This window comes from Scyliorhinus torazame, chromosome 5 (genome assembly GCF_047496885.1).
Source record: "Scyliorhinus torazame isolate Kashiwa2021f chromosome 5, sScyTor2.1, whole genome shotgun sequence".
Taxonomy (NCBI): Eukaryota; Metazoa; Chordata; class Chondrichthyes; order Carcharhiniformes; family Scyliorhinidae; genus Scyliorhinus; species Scyliorhinus torazame.
In genome coordinates this window covers 127,469,828-127,497,675 of record NC_092711.1, presented here as the reverse complement: position 1 = coordinate 127,497,675, position 27,848 = coordinate 127,469,828, and the positions used below count along the sequence as shown (strand labels likewise).

The 27,848-nt window shown below is 49.2% G+C and overlaps 1 protein-coding gene across 3 annotated transcripts in view; it reads left to right on the top strand.

Moving 5' to 3' along the window:
- The window catches only part of LOC140421808 (uncharacterized), a 48,549-nt gene extending 20,905 nt beyond the window's left edge, over positions 1-27,644 (top strand). The window contains exons 1-4 of one of the 3 annotated variants that reach the window (XR_011947104.1): positions 4,074-4,152; positions 5,041-5,147; positions 6,345-6,460; positions 26,528-27,644. The gene's annotated coding sequence lies outside the window, so the exon portion shown is untranslated. Of the gene's footprint in view, positions 1-4,073; positions 4,153-5,040; positions 5,148-6,344; positions 6,461-26,527 lie in introns of those variants that run through there. The other 2 variants (XR_011947102.1, XR_011947103.1) reach the window with 2 other exon arrangements.
- The last annotated feature ends 204 nt before the right edge of the window (positions 27,645-27,848 follow it).

Here is a 27,848-nt window from a genome sequence, read left to right as displayed (position 1 = left end):
GAGCCTGCGTACAGACGCAGGATCCGAGCAGAAGACGGCAACGTCGTCCATGTACAGGGAGGCCTTGACTTGCATGCCTCCACTGCCTGGGATCGTCACTCCTCTTATACCCGGATCCCTCCTGATGGACTCGGCAAAAGGTTCTATGCAGCACACAAAAAGGGCAGAGGAGAGAGGGCAGCCCTGCCTGACTCCAGATCTGATCTGGAACTTTTCTGATTCCCACCCATTGATTGAGACTGCGCTATAGATGTTTGTGTAGAGCAGTTTGATCCAATTGCGAATTCCCTCCCCAAACCCCATTTTGGAGAGCACATCCATCATGTAGGTGTGCGATATTCTGTCAAAAGCCTTCTCCTGGTCAAGGCTGATGAGGCAAGTGTCCACCCCCCTGTCCTGCACGTAGGCGATCGTATCCCTGAGTAGCGCGAGGCTATCAGAGATCTTCCTGCCGGGTACAGCACAGGTCTGGTCAGGGTGGATCACCGACTCCAGAGCAGACCTGACCCGATTGGCGATGACCTTTGCTAGAATTTTGTAGTCCACATTCAACAGTGAAATGGGTCGCCAATTTCGAATTTCTTCCCTTTCCCCCTTCTGCTTGTAGATGAGGGTGATGATGCCTTTCCTCATGGACTCTGACATGCTGCCTTCCAGAAGCATACTCTCGTACACTTCCAGCAGGTCTGGGCCCATCCAGTCCCACAGAGCCGAATACAACTCAACCGGTAAGCCGTCGCTTCCGGGAGTTTTACTCGTCTCGAAGGACTTGGCGGCCTTTGTCAGCTCGTCCAGAGTTAGTGGTTTGTCCAGGTTTTCCAGCTCGCTGTCGCCTATGACCTCCGTGATAGTCGACAGGAAGGTCTGGGAAACAGTGCTATCTGTTGGCTTCAGGTCATACAGTCCGGCATAAAAGGATTGGCTGATCCTCAGGATGTCAGACTGCGATGACTTTTCAGAGCCATCTTCTTCCTTCAGGCTGCTGATCACAGAGGTCTCTCTGTGCACCTTTTGGAAGAAGAAGCGTGAGCACTTTTCGTCCTGCTCCACGGAGCGGACTCTGGAACGGAAGATAACCTTGGAGGCCTCCGAGGTGTAGAGCGAGGCTTGCTGGCTCTTCACCTCTTGGAGATCCTCCTTGACATCCACCCCCATCGACTGCAGCTGGAGCAAATTTTGCATACTTTTCTGGAGCCTGGACATGACCCCTCGTCTCTCTCTCACCTTTTGAACGCCCTTGAGGGTGAAAAACCTCTTGATATTCCCCTTGATTGCTTCCCACCAGAGATGTGGGGCCTCAAAGAGGGGTTTCACGGTTCTCCAACCTTTGTAATCCCTCCTGAGTTCCTCGATGTTCTCAGGGGTCAGCAGTTTTACATTTAGCTTCCACGTCCCCCTGCCTACCCCCTGGTCTTCCTGCAGGTGGCAGTCGGCCAGTAGGAGGCAGTGGTCAGAGAAGAACACCGGCGTTACGTCGGTGGACCTGACCGTGAAAGCTCGGGACACAAAAAAGAAGTCTATCCTGGAGCGGACGGACCCGTCTGGCCGTGACCATGTGTATCTACGCTGCGCGCCGTCTGCAGGGTTGCTGCAGACGTCGAGCAGCTTGGCGTCTTTTACCGTTTCCATCAGGAGTCTGGACGTAGCGTCTAGTTTGCTGTCGGCATTGCTGGATCGTCCAGCCGCATCGATGATGCAGTTGAAGTCACCACCCAGGATGACCGGCTTGGAGGTGGCCAACAGCAGTGGGAGTTGCTGAAGAACTGCCAGCCGCTCACTTTTTACAGCCGGGGCGTACACATTAATAAGTCTGAGAGGGGTGTTTTTGTATTTCACGTCTGCTACGAGGAGGCGCCCGCCCACCACCTCCTTAACGTCGGAGATGGTGAAGTTGCCTCCCCGCAGCAGAATACCCAGGCCAGAGGAGCGGCAGTCGTTTCCTCCTGACCAGATGGATGGCCCGTGGGACCACCAGCTCGACCAGCGCCTGTAGTTGCTGAGGTGCGGAATTCCGCACTCCTGCAGGAACAGTAGGTCAGCTTTTACATTTGCCAAATAGTTGAGTGTGGCTACACACCGCGAAGTATCTTTGATGCTTCGCACATTTATGGATGCAATTTTTAAACCCATTATAAAAAAGATAGATTTACCAGTCTCAAGAGTCCAGAGTCTATACAGTTGACTGTTCCAGCTGTTCGATGTTCCCCAGCATGCCGGTGGTGCTCGCAAACTTTAGCACAGTTGCAGGGCTGAGAAAGCTGTTCTGGTCCGTACTGGCCCCGTGATTTTGATTCAGATGCATTGGGGGGGTGATGTAGCCCTGGCGTTCGTCATGGCAGTCAGTAGGTGTTGGGGTTGCAGGCCGGTCTTCACCTGGGTTGTTGCTGCTCGTTGCTATCGGGGGTTGGTCTGTGACCTTGTTTTCTTCCCGGTCGGTGGTCTGGGGTGTCTGTGCCTTCCGTTCCACGTTGGTGCTTTGCCTCTTTATCTGAGGCCGATTCTTGTCCTGTTTTCCCTCATCGGATGAGGTGTCGGCACTAAGTGCGCCGGCTGAGAGGTGTCGCTTTTTGCCACTACCCCTCAGGGGGTTCTTTAGTTTGTTTTTTTGTTTCCTCTTACGTTTGTCCCTGTTCACGGTTTCCCAGGGCTCTTTATTCTTTGTCCCATCCTCTTCCATTGAGTGTTCCTCATCAGATGGGGCTGGGGTTGGGTTGTCAGGAGGTGCTGGGGCCTCTTCTTTTTGTTGGGGGCCCTTTTGTTGCTTTTCCTCATTCTGAGCCGTGGTGTCTTTTTCGGTGGAGGGTGTATGCACCTCCTCTCTGGTCGCCTTTTTAGCTCCGCTGCTGATGATTTCAGCGTATGTCGCCCCGCGTTTCGGGCAGGCCCTGTAAAGATGGCCGGCCTCCCCACACAGGTTGCAGCACTTGTCTTCTTTGCAGTCCTTAGTCATGTGTCCCTCCTGCCTGCAGTTCTTGCAGAAGGTCACACTGCAGTTTGCGGCAACATGCCCAGTTTTGCCACAGGTGTGGCATACTCGTGGCTGTCCCACGTAGTAGAGGTAGCCACGATTTACTCCAATAGCGAAATTGGAGGGGGGATGCAGGATGGCTCCGTTGCTGTCCGTTCTTAGGGTCACCTTGACCTGGTGCTCACTTGTCCAGATGCCGAAGGTGTCTTTCACTTGCACGCTGTCACTTTTCAGCTCAGCGTACCTGGCGAGGAACGTGAGCACATCAGACACAGGGACGTGGGGGTTGTACGTGTGCAGTGTAACAACCCGATTTCGCTGTGCCGGTAGCGTAAACAGAGGTTCCGCAGTCAGGATCGACAAGGGACTCTGGTTACCTTTCTCCTTGAAGACGTTCAAGAATTTGATGCACGCTGCGACGCTCTTGAAGGTGACATCAAAGAAGCCATTCTTGGGGAAGTTTTGCAAGCAGAAGATCTCTGTTGCTTTAAACCCACAGCACTCGAGCAGCACCTTCTTCACGAAGTGTTTCCGGTCCAAAGGTGACTCTCCATCCGTTTTCTTCACTGTGACTCGGACAGTGTTTCGCACGCCCCAGCCTGGTGGTCGGGATGCAGCTGCATCCATAGCTCGTACGTTGGGTGTGAAACTGTATCGGCGTTAGGCCTAAACCCGAGGTTTAGGCCAGCATGTAGATCCACCAATAGCAGCCAAGCTCCAAACGTTTCTTCTTTGGCGACTTCAATCCCTCCGAGTTCTCCAATCCAAGATCGTCATCGAAATCCTCAGCTTCCCTCGATCAAAAGAGACGACACTTGATCTGAGGAATTACTGATTCTGCAATTGAATCCAGCAAGAGTTTGCATCTTCTGGGGAGGAGAGAGGAAGGACCCATCGGGAAAAAAACTCCTTAAGTTCTGTATTGTTCCACAGGAGCGAAGCATTTAATCATTTTGATAAATGGAAAATAGCAGATTACCTATTAACAATAATTTGTTTGATTATTTTTATCAATTGGTAACTAAGTTACTTTGTATTTACTGCTTGGTGTCAATGGTGCGGCTATTACCCAACATTCCCTGCGGCTGTGAGCCCAGTGCGCAGACGCATTGCTGGGTGTATGGAGCATGCGCAGTGTCACTTTGCTCGGAGGTCTGCGAGTGTGGGAGCGGCTGTTTCGGGCGGTAAGACAGAGGGGGGAATGGAGCCGGGAGTCGGGGTGGGGAGGGAGTGAAGGCTCCATAATGTCTCCCTGCTGGTGAGAAGGCCGGAATAAGACATTGCAAGTTCCGTGTTTGCAACTGCGGAGCTTTTATGGGGTGTCAGGCCCAGTTCCACGGCCGCCATCTTTGTTTAGCGGAGCTATGGGGCCACCTTGATGACGTAAGAGGCGGTGCTTCAGCATCCCGGTGACTCTTATTATTGGACAATCAGCGAGTCAGCCCGAGCCTATGGCCGCGCTCACCATCTGAAACCGTCACAATGCCCGAGTGATTGACGGCAGCTCCCGACCAATAGGAAAAGGAGGGGCGGCCTGGAGGACCGAGTCAGGGCTGCTGGTCCTCCAACCAATCGGAGTGAATGAGGGGAGGGAGCCGTTGTGATTGAAGCATGCGCAGTGTGGGAAATGGCGATGTCGAAGGGCATCTTCATAGAATTTATAGTGCTGAAGGAGGCCATTCGGCCCACCGGCCCTTAAAAAGAGAACCCTACTCAAGGCCACGTCTCCACCCTAACCCCGTAACCCAGTAGCTTGGACACTCAGGGCAATTGATCATGACCAATCCACCTAAACTGCACGCCTTTGGACTGGGAGGAAACCGGAGCACCTGGAGGATCCCACAGGGAGGACGTATAGACACCGCACAGATAGTGACCCAAGCCGGGAATCGAACCTGGAACACTGGAGCTGTGAAGCAACTGTGCTACCCACTGTGCTCCTGTGCTGCCCTAACTTTTAATACTAAGAATCAAAGAAAAATTAACTACATTATACTGGAGAAAGAAGGTTGGAAAGATCTCAATACAAACACAAAAATACAATTCAAATTCTTTCTTTTCTTTTACCCCAGCAATATCCTTACAGAAACATCAGCCGTAATTCTCCATTCACATCGCTACAGTGAATGGAGTTTTGGATGAGTGCCAAATTCTCTGTTCTTCATGAATTCCAAAATTGGTAAGAGGCGTTTAACAATATGGAGGAAGCGAGAGATTGCAGGGGTGGGTGGAAACGTGAAAAGCTGTTGTAAGCTGCAATCCTCGGAAAAGAGTTTTCGGGATCCCATTTGTACCGAGCGGAGCTGCAACTCCTCGTGTTCGGCTAGGGTTAACGGCCGCCATCTTTATTGGATGTGCATCAGGGCGCATGCGCGTTTGTCATCATTATCGGGGGTGATGTTTCAATGAGTGGGAGGAGATCGTTCCCCATTGTTCAGAATAGAGACAACTTGTCCATCAAATTGTATTAGTCTTTGAGTCCTAATGTCTTATTGATGATGCAAAGCGGTGGCAGAGATAAAATGAAATGAAATGAAAATCGCTTATTGTCACAAGTAGGCTTCAAATGAAGTTACTGTGAAAAGCCCCTAGTCGCCACATTCCGGCGCCTGTTCGGGGAGGCTGGTACGGGAATTGAACCGTGCTTTTGGCCTGCCATGGCCTGCTTTAAAAGCCAGCTCTTTAGCCCTGTGCTAAACCAGTCCCTGCTGGAAAGAAAAGGAAGCAAATCCTGCTCTCGGGATTTCACTGTCTTATTAGACATTCTGTCCCATGTGTCCAAAGCTCTGCAGCTCTGTTCAGTCACATGAAGACCCAGGGCAGAAACTCACAACCCTGAGTCAACATCACCCTCAAATCAGGGGACTGCTGATGACAACGAGGGTCAGTGTGCAGCGGGGGGCATGAGTGGTCATCCTGGACCAGGAAGCAGGAGGGGAGAATGTTGTGGATTTCTATCCTGGACTGATAGTGATTAATTTTGGAAACTCCTTTTCCAGGGGATTAGTAGGGGAGGATTTACACACCGCAAACTCAAACCAGGAGAAAGGTTTATCTTTCCCGAATTTCATTCTGGACTGACAGTGATGCCTTTGTAAACTTCTTTCACAGGTGCCGTGAGACATCAGTGCTAACCACTGTGCCACCGTGCTGCCCTAGTCAAACACTGTTCTGTATGGTAATGAGTCCTTTTGCTTCCAAATTGGCCAGGAAGGCAGTGTATCACAAGGATGGATGTGTTGATCGATTAATGGCTGGAGGATGGGGGCAGGTCACGTGATCAAACCTCCAGGAATACATTGAATCAAAGTTGGCGAGGAGAGAATGTTGTGAATTTCTATCCCAAACTCAGAGTGAGGTTTCTGGAAATTTACAGGATACTGGAAGTGGAGGTTTAACAGACGGGAAACGTAAACCAAACGTCACATCGCGATCTGACAGAGTCACTCGGCTCATCAGAACCTGAATATCAGCAGCATCTGGGTGTGGAAGGTAAAAGGTTTGTCTGTTCTGTCTGTGAGGGAAGATTTCAGGTCTCAGTGTGACTTGAAAAGCCGCGAGATTCACAAACCCTGGTTAGGCCAAACCTGGAGAACTGTGTTCAGTTCTGGGCAGCAAACCTGAGGAAGGATAGAATGGCCTCAGAGGGAGTGTAGCACAGATTCACCTGAGTGATATCTGAACCCCCGGGGTTAAATTACAAAACTAGATTGCACAAACAAATCATACAGAGAAAAGCATTCAGTCCATTGAATCCATGCCAGCTCTCTAATCGGCACGATAGCACAGTGGTTACCACCGTTGCTTCACAGCGCCAGAAACTGTTGCTCTTATTAGCCTTAGTTTTATTAGCTCTAATTATGTCACCTTTGCTCACGAGTCGCCAGGTATCTTTCTGATACCGCCACGTGGTTCAAGCTCTAGTTATGATTAATAAGACAGCACACCGCTTAGTAAGATCGAAATCAACGGTCATTTATTATGTACAGCAATAAATACTTACACAATAATCCTACTATCTGTATCACTACCTACCACTACTGGCCAATACTTAACTTTTGGGAATGGCCCACCAGGTCAGGGAAACGAATGGTTTATCGAATTGGGTCTGGCCTGCGGCATTCCAAAGGCTGATACAGGTCGATGGCTAGGAGTCTCTATCGAGTAGCGATCGCTGGAGTCAAACTTACGGTTGCTGGTCGATGGTTCTTGGGAACGTTGCGAGCAGGAGAAGAAGGGAGAAAAGAGTCGATCTGAACTTGGCCCCTATTTTTATAGGGCCCAGTGGCTTCCCGCCTCTCGGGGCGGACCTTAACCCTGAGTCCCAAGTGATTGGACTTGTTCCCAATCACTGGGTTCGATATGCTCCAATAATGGGGCGATTCCTTGATCGGGGGATGGTCGTTCACCTATCTTTGTCTCGGCCACTGCTGGCGCCGAGAGGTCTGGCCCGGCATTCAATTGCTAATATGTTGCAATTGTTCCCGGGGATAGCCGATTAAACTGCAGATGTCTGGGTTGAGGTGCTGCTAATAGTCGCAGGTATCGATCTGGGCCGACTTCCCCAGAGCCGAATACGCTATTCTGTTTGCAGCTGTCCGTTTGTGCCCTGTTGGCTGCTTTTCCCATCAGCCTTTTCGGTTAGCCATTTTACATCGGGTTTCGGCCAAATTAATCGGGAATCAGCCATTTTAGGTGGCTACATTCCCTACTTGTGATCCTAACGCGAAGCGTGAAGGATCACCTAAATTTTGTCCTTTCCGTTCCCTGACTGGGGGGGGGGGGGACACCTCCTACATGGCCACTACTCTGACCCTAGCTATGCACAAAAAGTTTACCTAAACAATTCTTAAGGGCGCTATGTCAGGCAGGGGCATGAATCTACAAAATAAAAACTTGGAACCTCTAATTTTACCTAAATACACACATCAAACATTGCATCAACCTATCTTTCTAAAACATACAACAACAATCATAACGTTCAATATACTCTTTCCTGGCTTGGCAGTCAAGCTCAGGATCATACATTTTTTTATTTACAGAAAAACGCAAGTGCATGTTCTTTATTATTGTATTATAGGTCGCGGGGGTCTGGTCATACCCGAATATAGGGGATCGGATCCGATATACCGGGGTTCGAGCGCGGTACGTTCTCCTCCATTTGCGGAGGCGCATAGTCTGCACTGCACAGCAGAGTATCGCCAACGCTAACAGTGCTTCAAATACGTAAGACATGGAGTACCAGGTTATGAACCTGTCACACCAGGAAGATGCAGTGTCGCTGGTGACTGGGCTTTGGGTACTGCGAGGCAGTGAAATATTAACGGCAGGGGGGTTTGGAGTAATGGGGTCCGTGTTCCCGCGCAACCAAAGGTCCATAAAGAAGATGTTGAGCACGATGAACGAAGTCCTCATGGCTGTCCTCTTTCTTTGTCTTTCTTGTGTTCTCCGGTTCTGGAGTTCTGTAAAGCAAGCATAGTATCTGTAACTACCTTGGTATAATATCCGGTATGTTAGTGTGTCTGTCCTTTCTGGGGCCAATTATACCCTTATAATTGGTCACTATGTGTGACTCCCTCATTTTTTTTTCAAAACAAATTTTAGGACACGGCACACTTCCCAGTGAGGGGCCAGTGCTGATTTACCATCCCAATGTTCTAGGATGTAAATAGCATATGGCAGCAACCTAAAGGTCGCCAAAAAAAATAAACTTTTTGAAATGAAAATGTCAAATGAGGTGCGTATGGGCCGCGACGGGTAAGAGTTGGATGGAGTCCCCGGGTAGGACGGCTACCAATGCCGTATCTCCCCTACCCGAGCGTGTTGGACCAACGGGGGGGTCCCCAGGCAGGGCGGGTCTCACGCCGTTTCTCCACTGCCTGAGCAACCGACAAGAACGGGCAAAAATGTAGTCATCATGGTGAGGTTGCTGCTGTGATTTTACCCTCGAATCAGAACGGGCGTCTGATACCCGAACCAGTACCAGCTGAAAAGTTAGTTCCTCTGAACGAACGTGTGGTCTGCTGACCAGGTATCTGTGGATAAGTTGGTACCGCTGAACAAGCGTCTGGCCGCGGTGGGTGTCTGTGGGAAAGAGCTCAAATGTTTCAGGTGAATGGGTGTGTGACAGTGAGAAATATTCTCCTGTCAGACGAACAACACTTAAACAAACGTACAAACAACATAAAATATCCTGCAGGTTCCATCAGGAAGGACAACACTTCTCCCAAGTGTCTCCTTTAAATCATCATGTGGACACCTCCGTTCTCTTGCGAACAGGGTCGCAAAGGGGTTGGCGGATTGGGGGTCCGACTCGAGGTCGTCCCCTTCTCCCGGGTGCCAAACTCTGCAGTGAATTAATGTTGAGAGGGCTGCGTGGTGTGAGTTGGGGTTGCTTTCGTCGTTTCAGACGAGTCTGTAGGAGTTGTCGCGGTGCCAATGAGTTTCGTCGAGTTGTGTGGGGACAAAGTCGGGGTTGTCCGTGTGGTTCGGTGGTCGGTGGTGTGGTTTGTTTAGGAAAGTGATCATGAAGGGATCACTGGAGTCAAAATCGGACTCGCTGGGTGTGGGTCCGGTTGTATGGGGATAGTAGGGAGGCGTGCTGTGGCTATCGTCGGAGTCACAGTCGTTGTCTCTGCTGCTGCAGTCTGTAGGCGTTCCGGGGCGGAGTGTAGATTTTGGGGGTGGAGTCGGGGGCGAGTCCGTGTCTGGGCTGGACGTGGTGGGGGTTGGTCTGGTTACGTTGGCTATGGGTGGGGTGTGGTCTGCTGCGTCAAGCATGACGTGGTGGGCGTGGTTTGACTGGGCTCCATAAGCCTTTAACTGGTTTATGTGAAACCATACAGTCTTACCATTTGGGTATTTGATTTTATATACCGATGGGCTTACTTTATCCGTAATGGACCTGAGTATTTCGGAGACAGGAATGTGCTGGGGTTATACACAGACAACATCACTTGTTGTCCTATATCATACTCCGTTGCATGTACTGCCTTATCAAAACAGGCCTTGCTCTGTTTCCTTTTGGTGCCCAATTTAACTGCGGCTGCTAACTGAGCCGTTTTTACATTCGCAACTAATTGCTCAACGGCTTTCTCGTGGGTGAGGGCCGTAACTTCAGGGCTGGTCAGGTCTAAACCTAACAAGTACTCTGTCCCTTTCATGGGGCGTCCGGTCATAAGGGTGTGTGGGGTGAAACCTGTGGAGGTGGAAACAGTGTTACGCAAGAACATCAGCGCAAAGGGGAGGACAGAATCCCAAGTGGTGTTGTTTTGCTGGACCATTTTTCGGAGGGTGGTTTTTAGGGTTTGATTCATGCGCTCCACTAGACCACTCGACTGTGGGTGGTACGCAATGTGAAATTTTTGGGTTATGCCAAATATCGTGAGGACGTTCTGCATGACCCGTCCCGTAAAGTGAGAACCTTGGTCCGACTCAATACTGCGGGGGGGTCCCCATCTTGTAAAGATGTGGTGGGTTAGGATTTTGGCTGTGGTTTTCGCGGTGTTGGTGCGGGCTGGAAATCCTTCCACCCACTTTGTAAAAGTGTCTATGACCACCAGAACATATTTATAGCCATTCCTGCAATGGGGCAATGGACCTATAAAATCGATCTGGAGGTTCGTCCAGGGGCCGTTAACGGGTCGGGTGTGGCAGAGTTGTGCCTTTTTGGCATATCTATCTGGGTTGTTCTGTGCGCAGATGAGGCAATTCTCAATGTAATGGGATACATCTTCCTTGAGACTTGGCCACCAGCAAAGCTGTTTGAGGTGGGCTGCGGTGGGATCGATTCCCTGGTGTCCATGACCATCATGGAATAAACAGATTAATTGGTTCCTATCCTGCTTAGGAACTACATAAAGGGTGTCTTTTAACACCACACCGTCATGTGTGGTTATCGTATTTCTGTACCTCTCGTATGAGGCTGGAAACTTCCCTTTCACGATCTCAGTGAGAGCGCTATCCTGCTTCTGGGCCTCTACTAGATCTTCGATCCTAGTCTGCGTGACCTGAACTGCACTCACTGGCACACTCACTGGGGCGCTTTCGGGCGGCTTCCAAAAGTACCCATGTCTGGATCCTGCTTTGGCCAGTGCGTCGGCTTTTACATTTCCAGGGGGGGAGGAGCGATGGTGGCTGCGGACCTTTATAATGCCAAAAGTCCTGTCCTTGGCTTTTGCAAAATATGGTGGAGTAATGGGGCTGAGGGGAGGGGTTTCCCATCCGCGGAAACAAATCCTATTGTTTCCCAGAGGGGCAGAAATTCGGTGAGGCTGTTGCAGACGTATAGGCTGTCTGAATATATGTCTGCTGGGCTGGGGAAGGAATCTGGGTGCTCTACAATGTAGGCGATGGCTGCAAGCTCTGCTGCCTGCGCGCCTAAGTATCCGGATAATTTTAATGCAATTTCCTCGAGGGCGCGTCCCTGCGCGTCCTCCACATAAATCCCACAACCTGTTATGCGTTGCCCATCCAAGACTGTGGAAGATTCATCCACATAGATCCTAATGGGGTCACACGTGTCCGGGTGAGGGGGGCTCTGAGATGGAGCGGCTAGTTTTCTGGGGGGTGTTTTAGCTATAAAGGGGCCTGTATTATGGTGGGGCGAGATGATTCCACACTCATGGGGGGTTCCGGGGTACTGTAAATTGTCCACTAAGTATGTGTGGGTCTTGGTCCGTTTGACTGTGATGTCCCGTCCTTGTAAGAGAAGGGTCCACCTAGCAGCGCGGATTTGACTGACGGTACCGTCTTTAAGTCGTCCGTCTAGTAAAAGTTGGGTGGGGGTGTGCTCGGTCAAAATGGTGATGGGGTTCAGTCCGGTAATGTATGAAAAGTACTGGACTGCCCAGAAAACTGCGAGCAGGTGCCTCTCACAGGCTGAAAATCCCTGCTCCACAGCATCTGAAATTCGGGAGGCATAAGTCTTAGCTGGTCGTGCCGTTCCTGCAGGAGCACGGCTGAAAGGGTGCGGTCTGTGGTCGCTACCTCTATTGCGTAAGGGGAAAGCGGGTCTGGAACTTGTAGTGCGGGGGCGGCTATGAGTGCCTGTTTTAATGATTCCACAGCATCCGTATGCTGCGGAAGCCACTCCCAGGGGGCTCCTTTAAGAGGTCTGAGAGGGGCGCTGCCTTGCTGGCGAAACCGTCAATGTGGTTTCGGCAGCAGCCAACCAGTCCTAAAAACGACCGGAGGGCTGAAACATTTTGGGGAAGGGGCAATTTAGCGATCGAGTCAATTCTTTTGTGCTCGATCTCGCGTTTGCCGTGTGTGATAATAGTACCCAAATATACCACTTTTTCTTCCAATATCTGGGCCTTTTTGGGGTTTACTTTACATCCAATGGAATGTAATAATTCCAGGAGTTCGGACAGAAGCTCTATGTGCTCTTCCTTTGTGTCTGTCTGCAGTAGTAGATCATCTACATACTGTACAAGACATTTGGGGCGAGAAAATGTTGCTAGTCCATTTGCCAGCTGTCGGTGGAAAATGGAGGGGGAGTTGTGGAAGCCTTGTGGCAGGCATGTCCACGTGTATTGCTGCGCTCGGAAAGTGAAGGCAAATTTATACTGGCACGCCTTTGCCAATGGAATGAACCAGAATCCATTACTGACGTCCAAAACCGTGAAATATCGGGCATGGAGTCCCTGTTTGAGCATGGTCTCGGGACTTGTTGCTACGAGGGGGCTGCTACGGGGTGACTTTATTGAGTTCCCGATAATCAATGGTCAAGCGCCATGATCCGTCGGGCTTTCTTACTGGCCAAATCGGGGCATTATTAGTTGAGGCTACCGATCTTAGGACGCCCTGCTCTAATAAGCTTTCTATAACCTTGAGGATTTCTCCCTCTGCTTCTTGGGGAAATCCGTACTGCTTTTGGGGTCTAGGGTCCGGTCCTGTTATTTGTACGGAGCCAGTCATCCATCCACAGTCGTGCTTGTGGGTCGTGAATGCTGCCCTGTTTTTTTGCAGGACTGCCCTAACCTGTCGGTCCGTGCTGAGTGTGGTGGGGTTGATCCAAAACTCGCCTACTGCGCTAATTTTGTTCATATAGTCCCCAATGTTGAGCGTTGCAGGGGCTCTAGCGGATTTTGCCATCTTCCAGACACACTGGTTGACTGGATCGAAAGAGAGGTGGTGGGAATTCATGAAGTCAATTCCCAAAATGTGTTCTGCTGTTTGGGGCAGGTCGACTAAGACTACGGGGTATTTTGTGTTAATGGTTCCGATTTGGATGGGCACAGGGGCTGTGATGTGTCCCTGTTGTGAGTGGCCTGTGAGGCCGCTGAGGGTGATAGTGGCTGTAGTGGGCCACGTGTCCTTACCAAGGGTGGAGGAATTTAAGGTGGTGCGGGACCCTCCTGTGTCCCAGAGAAGCTCGATCAGCTGTCCCCGAATTTTCGCTGCGACTACGGGTCGTCCTGACCTATCCCAAAGGGTATCGCAGACCCAACTGGGGGAGCCTGTACATCGTCAGTCCGTTCCGGTCAAGTCTGTCTGATCCGACCGGGCGCTAACGCTATGTATGGGCTCTGCCTTTTTCTTAGTGAAAATGCCTGTCTGTTGGGCTCTCTGTGGTTTTTTTAGGGGCATTGCATTCTTTGGCAAAATGTCCCAACTGTCTGCAGTTGTAGCATTCTTGCGGTTTTGCTGGGGGGCTGCTCTTTCCCTCGTTTACCCAGGCGGGGTTGTGGAGAGTGGTTCTTACTGCCTGCACGTCTGCGGCGGCTTGTTTTTCCTCGGGGGTTTTAGCGGCGGGTTTATTGTGAGCAGACTGTTCCCAAACGCGGGACAATCTTTTTACCACCCACTTCTCGTTATGAGCCTCCTCGGGGTCATAATTACATAATTACATAATTACAGGCATTCTGTCCTGCTTCCGTGGCATGAGAGATAAGGGTGCGGGTCCATTTGGCCATATTGTCTGCGGACAAATGGGCACGGTCTACGTTTCTGAAAACGGCTTCAAAGTGAATCCACAAGCGTCCTGCGAACGCTGTGGGGTGTTCAGACTTCTTCTGTCTGCACTTATTTAGGCCATCCATGGGGTCACCCCGGTTATACCCGATCGCATCTAGGATCGCGGTATGCATTTCTGCAAGGGTGCCTCCTCCTACGTTCTGTGGGTCGGGGAGGGCTGCTGCTACCGATGGGTCTAAGCTTAGGACCATGAGCTTTACCTACTCTTTCTCATCCAGGCCGTACAAGGTCGCCTGGTGTTTTACGGTGGAAAAGAAATGGTGTGGGTCTGAAGCGGGGAGGAACAGTGTGATTTTCGCACACGGGTCCCGTAATTGGGTCACTGAGGGGGGTGGAATATAGGAATTCCGCCTCGTCTGCTGTGGCTGTGCGGTGGGTTGTTACAGGGTTCATGGGAGCCTGAACTACCTGCTGTGTGGGGGGTGGGGGTGCTTTCCTCCTTTGGGGCTTTCCCTGCGCACATGTTCCCTGAACATATCTCTGCGCTGTCTCCTGCAATTCTTCCCAATCAGGGCCGTCTTCCTGTTCTAAACTTTCCCCAAAGGTTTCTTGGAATCCTTTTTGGACAGAAAGCAGTGATTGCAGGTCTGCAATTTGCTTTCGGCACTTCGCATGGTCTATGGTACTCTGTCTTTGTTCCGTGGTTGCAGCGTGGAGCGCTCTCAAGGCTGCCTTGAGGTCACTACATTGCTTTTGTGGCGTCTCCACCTGCTTCTCTGTCTCTTTCTTTACCAGGACTGCACGCTGTGTGTCCTGATAAGCCTTCTCATACTGGGACTGGAAGCTACTCAAATGCGCCAGACAAGACTGGTGACCCCGTTTGGCGTTGGCCACCTCTTCGTCCTTTGCCGCTAACTTCCTTTTCAATTCCAGGTTCTCTTTCTCAACCTCACATACATCGATTTTACTCATATGATGTATGCCTTCTATTTCTTTCCGGAGCGTCCTGACGACCTCCTCTGTGCCTCGCAATTGTGCCAGACAGGACACAATTGCCATCGGCTTGCGCGCTTTTGCTAAGCTCTTCTTATGGATTTCACTCATGTTCTCCCACCAAGTATGCCCTATACTTCCGGGACCGGAGTCGTCATTATTGCAGAAATCATTCCACACGGGCCATCCTTTGCCCTGTAGAAATTTCTGAATTTCCACTTCCCAAATGGGACACTGTCCCACTTTAATGCTGCTGATCGCTGCGACCGCAAATTCTTCGGGATTCATGAGGCGTTGCATTGCCTGCATGGCCATCTCTCTTATCTGCTTGCTTTGTCCGAATTTGGAACAGGGGGCTAAGGTGGTGTCGTAGATGCGGGTACGGCGTGCGCTAATTTCCGAAAATACCGACTTCCGACAGTTTTGACGCAACAAAATCTATCAGGTTTACCTTATAACCCTGTTAGTTTCGCGTGCATACACACACTTCCGAATTGTGAATTATTAACCAGAACCGCTTGAACACTTGTGGTCTATTTTTTTTTGTTTCCAATTGGATTCTGTTCAAATTTCTGGGGTTCTCCCGGAGTGGTTTTCCACTTCTATATCGGGTCCCGGCGGAGTCGCCAATTTGTTGCTCTTATTAGCCTTAGTTTTATTAGCTCTAATTATGTCACCTTTGCTCACGAGTCGCCAGGTATCTTTCTGATACCGCCACGTGGTTCAAGCTCTAGTTATGATTAATAAGACAGCACACCGCTTAGTAAGATTGAAATCTACGGTCATTTATTATGTACAGCAATAAATACTTACACAATAATCCTACTTTCTATATCACTACCTACCACTACTGGCCAATACTTAACTTTTGGGAATGGCCCACCAGGTCAGGGAAACGAATGGTTTATCGAATTGGGTCTGGCCTGCGGGATTCCAAAGGCTGATACAGGTTGATGGCTAGAAGTCTCTATCGAGTAGCGATCGCTGGAGTCAAACTTACGGTTGCTGGTCGATGGTTCTTGCGAAGGTTGCGAGCAGGAGAAGAAGGGAGAGAAGAGTTGATCTGAACTTGGCCCCTATTTTTATAGGGCCCAGTGGCTTCCCGCCTCTCGGGGCGGACCTTGACCCTGAGTCCCAAGTGATTGGACTTGTTCCAATCACTGGGTTCGATATGCTCCAATAATGGGGCGATTCCTTGATCGGGGGGTGGTCGTTCACCTGTCTTTGTCTCGGCCACTGCTGGCGCCGAGAGGTCTGGCCCGGCATTCAATTGCTAATATGTTGCAACTGTTCCCGGGGATAGCCGATTAAACTGCAGATGTCTGGGTTGAGGTGCTGCTAATGGTCGCAGGTATCGATCTGGGCCGACTTCCCCAGAGCCGAATACGCTATTCTGTCTGCAGCTGTCCGTTTGTGCCCTGTTGGCTGCTTTTCCCATCAGCCTTTTCGGTTAGCCATTTTACATCGGGTTTCGGCCAAATTAATCGGGAATCAGCCATTTTAGGTGGCTACAGAACCGGGTTTGTTTCCCGGCTTGGGTCACTGAATGGGCGGAGTCTGCACATTCTCACAGTGTCTGCGTGGGTTTCCTCCGGGTGCTCCGGTTTCCCCCACAAATCCCGAAAGATGTGCTTGCTAGGTGAATTGGACATTCTGAATTCTCGCTCAGTGTACCTGAACAGGTGTCGGAGTGTGGCGACTAGGGGCTTTTCACAGGAACTTCATCGCAGTGTTAATGTAAGCCTACTTGTGACATTAGATCATTTTTCCTCCGATAAGGACACCAAGGTGTGGTCTCACCAAGGCCCTGTATAATTGCAGCAAAACATCCCTGCTCCTCGACTCAAACCCTCTTGCTATGTAGGCCAACAAACCATTTGCCTTCTTTACCTCCTGCTGTACCTGCATGCTTACATACAAAGTAGGAGCAGGCCACTGGACCCCTCGAGCCTGCTCCTTACATACACATCAGGAGTCGGTCTCTCGAACCTGCTCCTTGCATACAGAGTAGGAGTCGCCCCTTGAGCCTGCTCCTTACACACAAACTAGGAGTCGGCCCCTCGAGCCTGCTCCTTACACACAAACTAGGAGTCGGCCCCTCGAGCCTGCTCCTTACATACAAACCAGGAATCGGTCTCTCGAACCTGCTCCTTGCATACAGAGTAGGAGTCGGTCTCTCGAACCTGCTCCATCATTCAATAATTTTAACCTCAACTCCACATTCCTGCCGACCCCGATAACCTTTCACCCCCTTGCTTATCAAGAAGCTATCGATCTCTGCCTTAAAATTTTCAAGGGCTTGACTTCCACTGCTTTTTAAGGATGCAAGTTCTAAGTCAGAGAATCCCTACAATGCAGAAGGAGCCCAAGTCAGCACTAACCTTCTGAAAAAACACCCCACCCTACCCCATCCACATATCCCACCCAACGTGCACATCCTTGGAGATGAAGGGGCAATTTAGCACCTAACCTGCAAATCTTTGAACTGTGTGAGGAAACCGGAGCACCCGGAGGAAACGCACACAGACACGGGGAGCATGTGCAAACTCCACACAGTCACCCAGGGTCAGACGTGAACCTGTGTCCCTGGTGCTGTGAGGCAGCAGTGCTAACCACTGTGCCACCCCCTGTCTTCCAACCCTCAAGGGAAAAAAAATCGTTATCCCCATCTGAAATGGGTGACCCCTTATTTTGCAAACTTGACCCCCTTGTTCCAGATTCTCCTACAAGAGGAAACATCCTCTCCACATCCACCCTGTCAAGACCCCTCAGGATCTTATATAGTTCAATCCAGGTTTTACCCAAAACTTTAAATCTGTGTCCCGACTGCTTGTACGATCAGTGAATGGAAACAGAGTTTGTCCACCCGATGGAAACCTGGCATAACCTTGTGTACCTGAATCAAATCTCCCCTCAACCTTCTTTGCTGGAACCTTTCTTGTAAATCCTCTCTGCACCTTCTCCAAGATCCTTCCTGAAGAGTGGTGACCCGAGCTTTATAAAGATTCATAGAATAGAATTAGAGCCATAGAATTCCTGCAGTGCCATTCGGCCCATCAAGTCTGCACTGATTCTCTGAAAGGGCACCCTGCTGAGGCCCACACCCCTACCCTATCCCTGTAACCCCATAGCCCCACCTAACCTGCACATCCCTGGACACTAAGGGGCAATTTATCAAGGCCAACCCACCTAACTTGCTCTTCTTTGGACTGTTGGAGGAAACCTGAGCACCGGATGGAAACCCACGCAGACACGGTGCAAGGAGAAAGTGCAAACTCCACACACCCAGTCACCAAGTTCGGAATTGAACTCGGTCCCTGGCGCTGTGAGGTAGCAGTGCTCATCACTGTGCCACCAGAAGCCTAGCTTCCCTGTTGCTGTATCAATATTACTGTTTATGAAGCTCAAGATCGAAGTTGCTTTGCCAACTACTCTCTTAATATGTCTTGTCAATATATAAAATCCCTCTTCACCTCTTTCTCTCTCCTCCCAAAGAGCTCCTGTTAGACCACTTGACAGCTCTGGAGCTGCATATGGACTCATTTTGGAGCATCTGCGATGCTGAGGACATCGTGGATAGCACGTTTAGCGAGTTGGTACTGAGGGAGATAGAAAATGGGTGACCAAAAGACAGAGCAAGAGTAGGAAGGCAGTTCAGGTGTCGCCCGTGGTCATCTCCCTGCGAAACAGATATACCGCTTTGGATACTGTTGAGGGAGATGGCTCACCACGGGAAGGCATCAGCAGCCAGGTTGATGGCACCGTGACTGGCTCTGCTGCGCAGCTGGGCAGGAAGAAGAATGGCAGGGCTATAGTGATAGGGGACTCGATCGTAAGGGGAACAGGCGGTTCTGCGGATGCAATCGAGACTCCAGGATGCTATGTTGCCTCCCTGGTGCAAGGGTCAAGGATGTCTCGGAGTTGCTGCAGGACATTCTTGTGGGGGGTGAACAGCCAGCTGTCGTGGTGCACATAGGCATCAACGATACAGGGAAAAAAACGGGACGAGGTCCTACAAGCTGAATTCAGGGAGTAAGAAGTTAAACTAAAAAGTAGGACCTCAAAGGTAGTAATCTCAGGATTGCTAATAGTCCCACGAGCTAGTCAGAGTAGGAATGTCAGGATAGATAGGATGAATGCGTGGCTCGAGAGATGGTGCAAGAGGGAGGGATTCAAATTCCTGGGGTATTGGTAACTGTTCTGGGGGAGGTGGGACCAGTACAAACCGGACGGTCCACTCCTGGGCAGGACTGGAACCCATGTCCTAGGGGGACACCGTTGCTAGAGCTGTTGGGGAGGGTTGAAACTAATGCGGCAGGGGGGTGGGAACCGATGCAGGAAGTCGGAAGGTAGTAAAACGGACAGAAACAAAATACAGTAAGGCGGAAAGTGTAAGGCAGGGAAGCCATAGTCAAAAATCAAAAAGGGCGACAGGACAAGGTACAGTGACTGAGGGGAGCTCAGTGAATAGGACCAGGAATACTAAAAGGAATAAAACCAGAAGTGAAAACATAAATGGTAAGCGATGAGGCAGGTTGTTACATGAAGATATGGATTCAAGGGGAAGATCTCGGAAACTTACCAGGTGATGCAGGAGGAGGAGGCCTCGGTGGTGGAGTTGAAAGGTAAGTGGGAGGAGGAGTTGGGAGAGGAGATCGAAGAGGGGACGTGGGCAGATGCCCTAGGGAGGGTGAACTCTTCCTCTTCGTGCGCGAGGCTCAGCCTCATACAGTTTAAGGTGCTGCACAGGGCACACATGACCGGGACAAGGATGAGCAGGTTCTTTGGGGGTGAGGACAGGTGTGTTAGGTGCTCAGGGAGCCCAGCAAATCACACCCATATGTTCTGGGCGTGCCCAGCGCTGGAGGAATTTTGGAAGGGCGTAGCGAGGACGGTGTCGAGGGTGGTAGGATCCAGGGTCAAACTGGGCTGGGGGCTCGCAATATTTGGGGTGGCAGAGGAGCCGAAAGTGCAGCAGGCGAAAGAGGCTGGAATTCTGGCCTTTGCGTCCCTGGTAGCCCGGCGAAGGATTCTCCTTCAGTGGAAAGATACGAGATACGAGGCCCCCAAGCGTGGAATCCTGGATCAGCGATATGGCAGGGTTCATTAAATTGGAGAGGGTGAAATTCGCCTTGAGAGGGTCGGTACAAGGTTTCTTTAGGCGGTGGCAACCGTTCTTAGACTTCCTGGCAGAACGATAGACATTGGTCAATGGCAGCAGCAGCTCGGGGGGGGAAGGGGTTTACTTTATTTTTGTTTATGTTATTTACACTGGAAGGGTCTGAGGGGGTGTATACTCCTGTTGTCTTAAGTCGGAGTGTTAATGTTAATTTATTATTTAGGTACGGGGGGGGGGAGGGGTTTGGGGGGTTGCTTTTTTAGATTGTGTTTTGTACTTAACCCTGTTGGGTTCTTTTTTCTTTCTCATTTTGTTATTGATATTTTATGAAAACCTTTAATAAAAATTATTTTAAAAAAAAGAAGAAGATATGGGTTCAACGACAAGGAAAATTAGGAGAAAAGTTAAGAGGAAATATAATTTAGGAGAGGTTACTGATTGAGGTGTTAAGATTCAAAACAGGTATAAAAGGCAACATAAGTGTACTTTACCTAAAATGCTTGGAGTATTCGGTATAGGGTAAATGAGTTAATGGCTCAAATCATCGTGAATGACTATGATTTAGTGGCCATTACTGAAACATGGTTAAAGGATGGTCACGACTGGGAGTTAAATATCTGAGGGTATCAAACTATTCGGAAGGACAGAGTGGATGGTAAAGGAGGTGGTGTAGATCTGTTATTTAAGGATGACATCCGGGCAATAGTAAGGGATGACATCGGTGCTATGGAGGATAAGGTTAAATCCGTTTGGGTGAAAATCAGGAATAGTAAGGCGAAAAAGTCACTGATAGAAGTAGTCTATAGGCCACCAAATAGTAACATTATGGTTGGGCAGGCAATAAACAAAGAAATAACTGATGCATGTAGAAATGGTACAGCAGTTATCATGGGGGACTTTAATCTACATGTCGATTGGTTTAACGTCAAGGCAGCCTTGAGGAGTTTATAGAATGTATCCGCGATAGTTTCCTAGAACAGTATGTAATGGAACCTGCGAGGGAACAAGCGGTCCTAGATCTGGTCCTGTGTAATGAGACAGGATTGATTCATGATCACATAGTTAGGGATCCTCTCGGAAGGAGCGATCACAATATGGTGGAATTTAAAATACAGATGGAGGGTGAGACGGTAAAATCAAACACTAGTGTTTTGTGCTTAAACAAAGATTACAATGGGATGAGAGAAGAACTAGCTAAGGTAGACTGGGAACAAAGACTTTATGGTGAAACAGTTGAGGAATAGTGGAGAACCTTCCAAGGAATTTTTCACAGTGCCCAGCAAAGGTATATACCAACAAAAAGCAAGGATGGTAGAAAGAGGGAAAATTGACCGTGGATATCTAAGGAAACAAGAGATGGCTAGGGAAATTGCAAATGCACTAGTGATAAGTTACCAAAATTCACTAGACTCTGGGGTGGACCCGGCAGATTGGAAATTAACAAACGTGACACCACTGTTTAAAAAAGGAGGTAGGCAGAAAGCGGGTAATTATAGGCCAGTGAGCTTAACTTCGGTAGCAGGGAAGATGCTGGAATCTATCATCAAGGAAGAAATAGCGAGGCATCTGGATGGAAATTGTCCCATTGGGCCGACGCAGCATAGAACATAGAACATTACAGCGCAGTACAGGCCCTTCGGCCCTCGATGTTGCGCCAACCTGTGAAACAACTCTAAAGCCCATCTACACTATTCCCTTATCGTCCATATGTCTATCCCATGACCATTTGAATGCCCTTGGTGTTGGCGAGTCCACTACTGTTGCAGGCAGGGCATTCCACAACCTTACTACTCTCTGAGTAAAGAACCTACCTCTGACATCTGTCTTATATCTATCTCCCCTCAATTTAAAGGTGTGTCCCCTCGTGCTAGACATCACCATCCGAGGAAAAAGGCTCTCACTGTCCACCCTATCCAATCCTTTGATCATCTTGTATGCCTCAATTAAGTCATCTCTTAGTCTTCTTCTCTCGAACGAAAACAGCCTCAAGTCCCTCAGCCGTTCCTCATAAGATCTTCCCTCCATACCAGGCAACATTCTGGTAAATCTCCTCTGCACCCTTTCCAATGCTTCCACATCCTTCCGATAACGCGGCGACCAGAATTGCACGCAATACTCCAAATGCGGCCGCACCAGAGTTTTGTACACCTGCAACATGACCTCATGGCTCCGAAACTCAATCCCTCTACCAATAAAAGCTAACACACCGTACGCCTTCTTAACAACCCTCTCAACCTGGGTGGCAACTTTCAGGGATCTATGTACATGGACACCGAGATCTCTCTGCTCATCCACACTGCCAAGAATGTTACCATTAGCCCAGTACTCTGTCTTCCTGTTATTCCTTCCAAAATGAATCACCTCACACTTTTCTGCATTAAACTCCATTTGCCACCTCTCAGCCCAGCACTGCAGCTTATCTATGTCCCTCTGTAACTTGTAACATCCTTCCACACTGTCCACAACGCCACCGACTTTAGTGTCATCTGCAAATTTACTCACCCATCCTTCTACACCCTCCAGAGGTCATTTATAAAAATGACAAACAGCAGTGGCCTCAAAACAGATTCTTGTGGTACACCACTAGTAACTGGATTCCAGTCTGAACATTTCCCATCAACCACCACCCTTTGTCTTCTTCCAGCTAGCCAATTTCTGATCCAAACTGCTAAATGACCCTGAATCCCATGCCTCCGTATTTTCTGCAGTCGCCTACCGTGGGGAACCTTATCAAACGCTTTAATGAAATCCATATACACCACATCAACTGCTTTACCCTCATCCACCTGGTTGGTCACCTTCTCAAAGAACTCAATAAGGTTTGTGAAGGCACGACCTACCCTTCACAAAATCGTGTTGACTTATTCCTTTCCAGATGATTATACATCCTATCTCTTATAAACCTTTCCAAGATTTTGCCCACAACAGAAGTAAGGCTCACTGGTCTATAGTTACCGGGGTTGTCTCTACTCCCCTTCTTGAACAAGGGGACAATATTTGCTATCCTACAGTCTTCTGGCACTATTCCTGTAGACAAAGATGACTTAAAGATCAAAGCCAAAGGCTCAGCAATTTCCTCCCTAGCTTCCCAGGGAATCCTAGGATAAATCCCATCCGGCCCAGGGGACTTATCTATTTTCACACTTTCCAGAATTGCTAACACCTCCTCCTTATGTCTAGTAGCCTGAATCTCAGTATTCTCCTCGACAACATTGTCTTTTTCCTGTGTGAAAACTGACGACAAATATTCATTTAGCACCTCTCCTATCTCCTCGGACTCCAAGCACAACTTCCCACTACCGTCCTTGACTGGCCCTACTCTTCCCCTAGTCATTCATTTATTCCTGACATCTATAGAAAGCTTTAGGGTTATCCTTGATCCTACCTGCCAAAGACTTCTCATGTCTTCTTAGCTCTCTCTTTAGGTCCTTCCTAGCTAACATGTAACTCTCGAGCGCCCTAAGTGAACCTTCATGTCTCATCTTTACATAAGCCTCCTTCTTCCTCTTGACAAGTGTTTCGACTGCTTTAGTAAACAACGGTTCCCTTGCCCGACCACTTCCTCCCTGCCAGCCAGGTACATACTTATCAAGGACACGCAGTAGCTGTTCCTTGAACAAGCTCCACATTTTCATTGTGCCCATCCCCTGCAGTTTTCCTCTGCATCCGATGCATCCTAAGTCTTGCCTCATTGCATCATAATTGCCTTTCCCCCAGATATAACTCTTGCCCTGCGGTATATACCTATCCCTTTCCATCACTAAAGTAAACGCAATGGAATTGTGGTCACTATCACCAAAGTGCTCACCTACTTCCAAATCTAACACCTGTCCTGGTTCATTACCCAGTACCAAATCCAATATGGCCTCGCCTCTCGTTGGCCTATCTACATACTGTGTCAGGAAACCCTCCTGCACACATTGGACAAAAACAGACCCATCTAAAGGACTCGAATTATAGTCAATATTTGGAAAGTTAAAGTCCCCCATAACAACTACCCTGTTGCTTTCGCTCCTATCCAGAACCTTTCCTTTACATCTCTGGAACTTTTCGGAGGCCTATCGAAAACCCCTAACAGGGTGACCTCTCCTTTCCTGTTTCTAACCTCAGCCCATACTACCTCAGTATACGAGTCCTCATCAAACATCCTTTCTGCCACCGTAATACTGTCCTTGACTAACAATGCCACCCCTCCCCCTCTTTTACCACCTTCAACGAGCTTACTGAAATATCTAAACCCCGGCACCTGCAACAACCATTCCTGTCCCTGCTCTATCCATGTCTCCAAAATGGCCACAACATCGAAGTGCCAGGTACCAACCCATGCCGCAAGTTCACCCACCTTATTCCGGATGCTCCTGGCATTGAAGAAGACACACTTTAAACCACCTTCCTGCCTGCCGGTACACTCCTGCAACTTTGAAACCTTACTCATGACCTCGCTACTCTCAACCTCCTGTATACTGGAGCTACAATTCAGGTTCCCAAGCCCCTGCTGAACTAGTTTAAACCCTCCCGAAGAGCATTAGCAAATTTCCCCCCCAGGATATTGGTACCCCTCTGGTCCAGGTGTAGACTATCCCGTTTGTTGAGGTCCCACCGACCACAGAATGAGCCCCAATTATCCAGAAATCTGAAACCCTCCCTCCTGCACCATCCCTGTAGCCACGTGTTCAACTCCTCTCTCTCCCTATTCCTCGTCTCGCTATCACGTGGCACGGGTAACAACCCAGAGATAATAACTCTGTTTGTCCTAGATCTAAGTTTCCACCCTAACTCCATGAATTCCTGCCTTACATCCCTATCCCATTTCCTACCTATGTCGTTGGTACCTATGTGGACCACGACTTGGGGCAGCTCCCCCTCCCCCTTAAGGATCCCGAAAACACGATCCGAGACATCATGCACCCTGGCACCTGGGAGGCAACACACCAACCGCGAGTCTCTCTCGTTCCCACAGAATCTCCTATCTATCCCCCTAACTATGGAGTCTCCAATGACTAATGCTCTACTCCTCTCCCCCCTTCGCTTCTGAGCAACAGGGACAGACTCCGTGCCAGAGACCTGTACCCCATGGCTTACCCCTGGTAAGTCGTCACCCCCAACAGTATCCAAAGCGGTATACTTGTTACTGAGGGGAACGACCACATGGGTTCATAAAGGGCAGGCCGTGCCTAACTAATTTAGTGGAATATTTTGATGACATTACCAGTGCGGTAGATAACGGGGAGCCAATGGATGTGGTATATCTGGATTTCCAGAAAGTCTTTGACAAGGTGCCACACAAATGGTTGCTGCATAAGATAAAGATGCATGGCATTAAGGGTAAAGTAGTAGCATGGATAGAGGATTGGTTAATTAATAGAAAGCAAAGAGTGGGGATTAATGGGTGTTTCTCTGGTTGCCAATCAGTAGTTAGTGGTGTCCCTCAGGGATCAGTGATGGGCCCACAATTGTTCACAATTTACATAGATGATTTGGATTTGAGGACCAAGGGCAATGTGTCCAAGTTTGCAGATGACACTAAGATGAGTGGTAAAGCAAAAAGTGCAGAGGATACTGGAAGTCTCCAGAGGGATTTGGATAGGTTAAGTAAATGGGCTAGGATCTGGCAGATGGAATACAATGTTGACAAATGTGAGGTTATCCATTTTGGTAGGAATAAAAGCAAAAAGGATTCTTATTTAAATGATAAAATATTAAAACATGCTGCTGTGCAGAGAGACCTGGGTGTGCTAGTGCACGAGTCGCAAAAAGTTGGTTTACAGGTGCAACAGGTGATTAAGAAGGCAAATGGAATTTTGTCCTTCATTGCTAGAGGGATGGAGTTTAAGACTAGGGAGGTTATGCTGCAATTGTATAAGGTGTTAGTGAGGCCACACCTGGAGTATTATGTTCAGTTTTGGTCTCCTTATCTGAGAAAGGATGTACTGGCGCTGGAGGGTGTGCAGAGGAGATTCACTAGGTTAATCTCAGAGCTGAAGGGGTTGGACTCGTTGGAATTTAGAAGGATGAGGAGGGATCTTATAGAAACATATCAAATTATGAAGGGAATAGATAGGATAGATGTGGGCAGGTTGTTTCCATTGGCGGGTGAAACCAGAACCAGGGAAAATAGATTTAGGACTGACTTTTGGAGGAACTTCGTCACTCAAAGGGTTGTGAATCTATGGAATTCCTTGCCCAGTGAAGCAGTAGAGGCTCTTTCATTAAATGTTTTTAAGATAAAGATAGATCGCTTTTTGAAGAATAAAAGGATTAAGGGTTATGGTGTTCGGGATGGAAAGTGGAGCTGAGTCCACAAAAGATCAGCCATGATCTCATTGAATGGTGGAGCAGGCTCGAGGGGCCAGGTGGCCTACTCCTGCTCCTAGTTATTATGTTCTTATAACAATCCAGCTGTTTTCATGGTCACTTTTTCCTACTGCCGGCCCCACAAATGACCAGATTCATTCAGTTCAATTTCACAACCTGCCTTTGTGTTTTTGTGGATTCTCTCTCACTCCCTATTTTCTGTTTTAAATTAGTTTCACAGGGTGTTCAAAGGGGAGTTTCAAGGTCTGGAAACTGAAACCAAGAATCACATCAGGATCTCAATTTATCATATCCTGAATATCAGCAGATTTTGAACATGGAAGGAAAAAGCATCGTTCACAGTGGGGAGAAACCGTACACGTGTTCTGTGTGTGGACGAGGATTCAGTCGATCATCAAGCCTCGCAAGACACAAATGCAGTTACACTGAGGAGAAACCCTGGAAATGTGCAGACTGTGGGAAAGGATTCACTTACCCATCCCTGCTGGAAACTCATCGACGCAGCCACACTGGCGAGAGACCATTCACCTGCTCCAAGTGTGGGAAGGGATTCACTCAGTCATCCTCACTGTCCACACACCAGCGAGTTCACACTGGGGAGAAACCGTTTCAATGTCCAGTCTGCGGGAAGTGCTATAAAAGGTTTGGGGATCTGATGTGCCATCAACGTGTTCACACTGACGAGAGACCGTTCAGGTGCTCTCACTGCGGGACTGGGTTCAGACGATCATCTCACCTCGCTGCACATCAGCGAATTCACACTGGGGAGAGACCATTCGTCTGCACCAAGTGTGGGGAGGGATTCACTCAGTTATCCACCCTGCAGACACACCAGCGAATTCACACTGGGAAGAGGCCGTTCGCCTGCGCCAAGTGTGGGAAGGGATTCACTCAGACATCCGCTCTGCAAATCCACCAGCGAGTTCACACTGATGAGAGACCGTTTCAATGTCCAGACTGCGGGAACTGCTATAAAAGTTCTGGCGAACTGATGCACCATCAACGTGTTCACACTGACGAGAGACCGTTCAGGTGCTCTCACTGCGGGACTGGATTCAGGCGATCATCTGACCTCACTGTACATCAGCGAATTCATACTGGAGAGAGGCCATTCGCCTGCTCCGAGTGTGGGAAGAGATTCACTCAGTCATCGGCCTTGCTGACACACCAACGAGGCCACAAGTAACTACAGTGATTGGATTTTGCTGTTGCTCACATTCAGGACTGAACCATGTTCATTTGGGTCTCTTTCTGCTGATAACAAACTCCAGCCCATTTACAGGGGCTAATATTCTGGCTAAAAGTCAAATAAATTAGATTTGTGTGAAATACGCAGTGTGTTGAAATGTTTTAATATCTCTGACACAAGTTAATTCCTTTTGAAGTACTCTCGCTCTCCCCTGTCTCTTCCATCCTCACCTCCAACAAGAAGTGTGAGGAGCTTGTGGAGTTTCTTTGTGACTGAGATTGAGTAAATCCGATCAGCTGCCTCTGCTGCTTCCCTCCCTTCCACGAGCCAACCGGACCAAACTG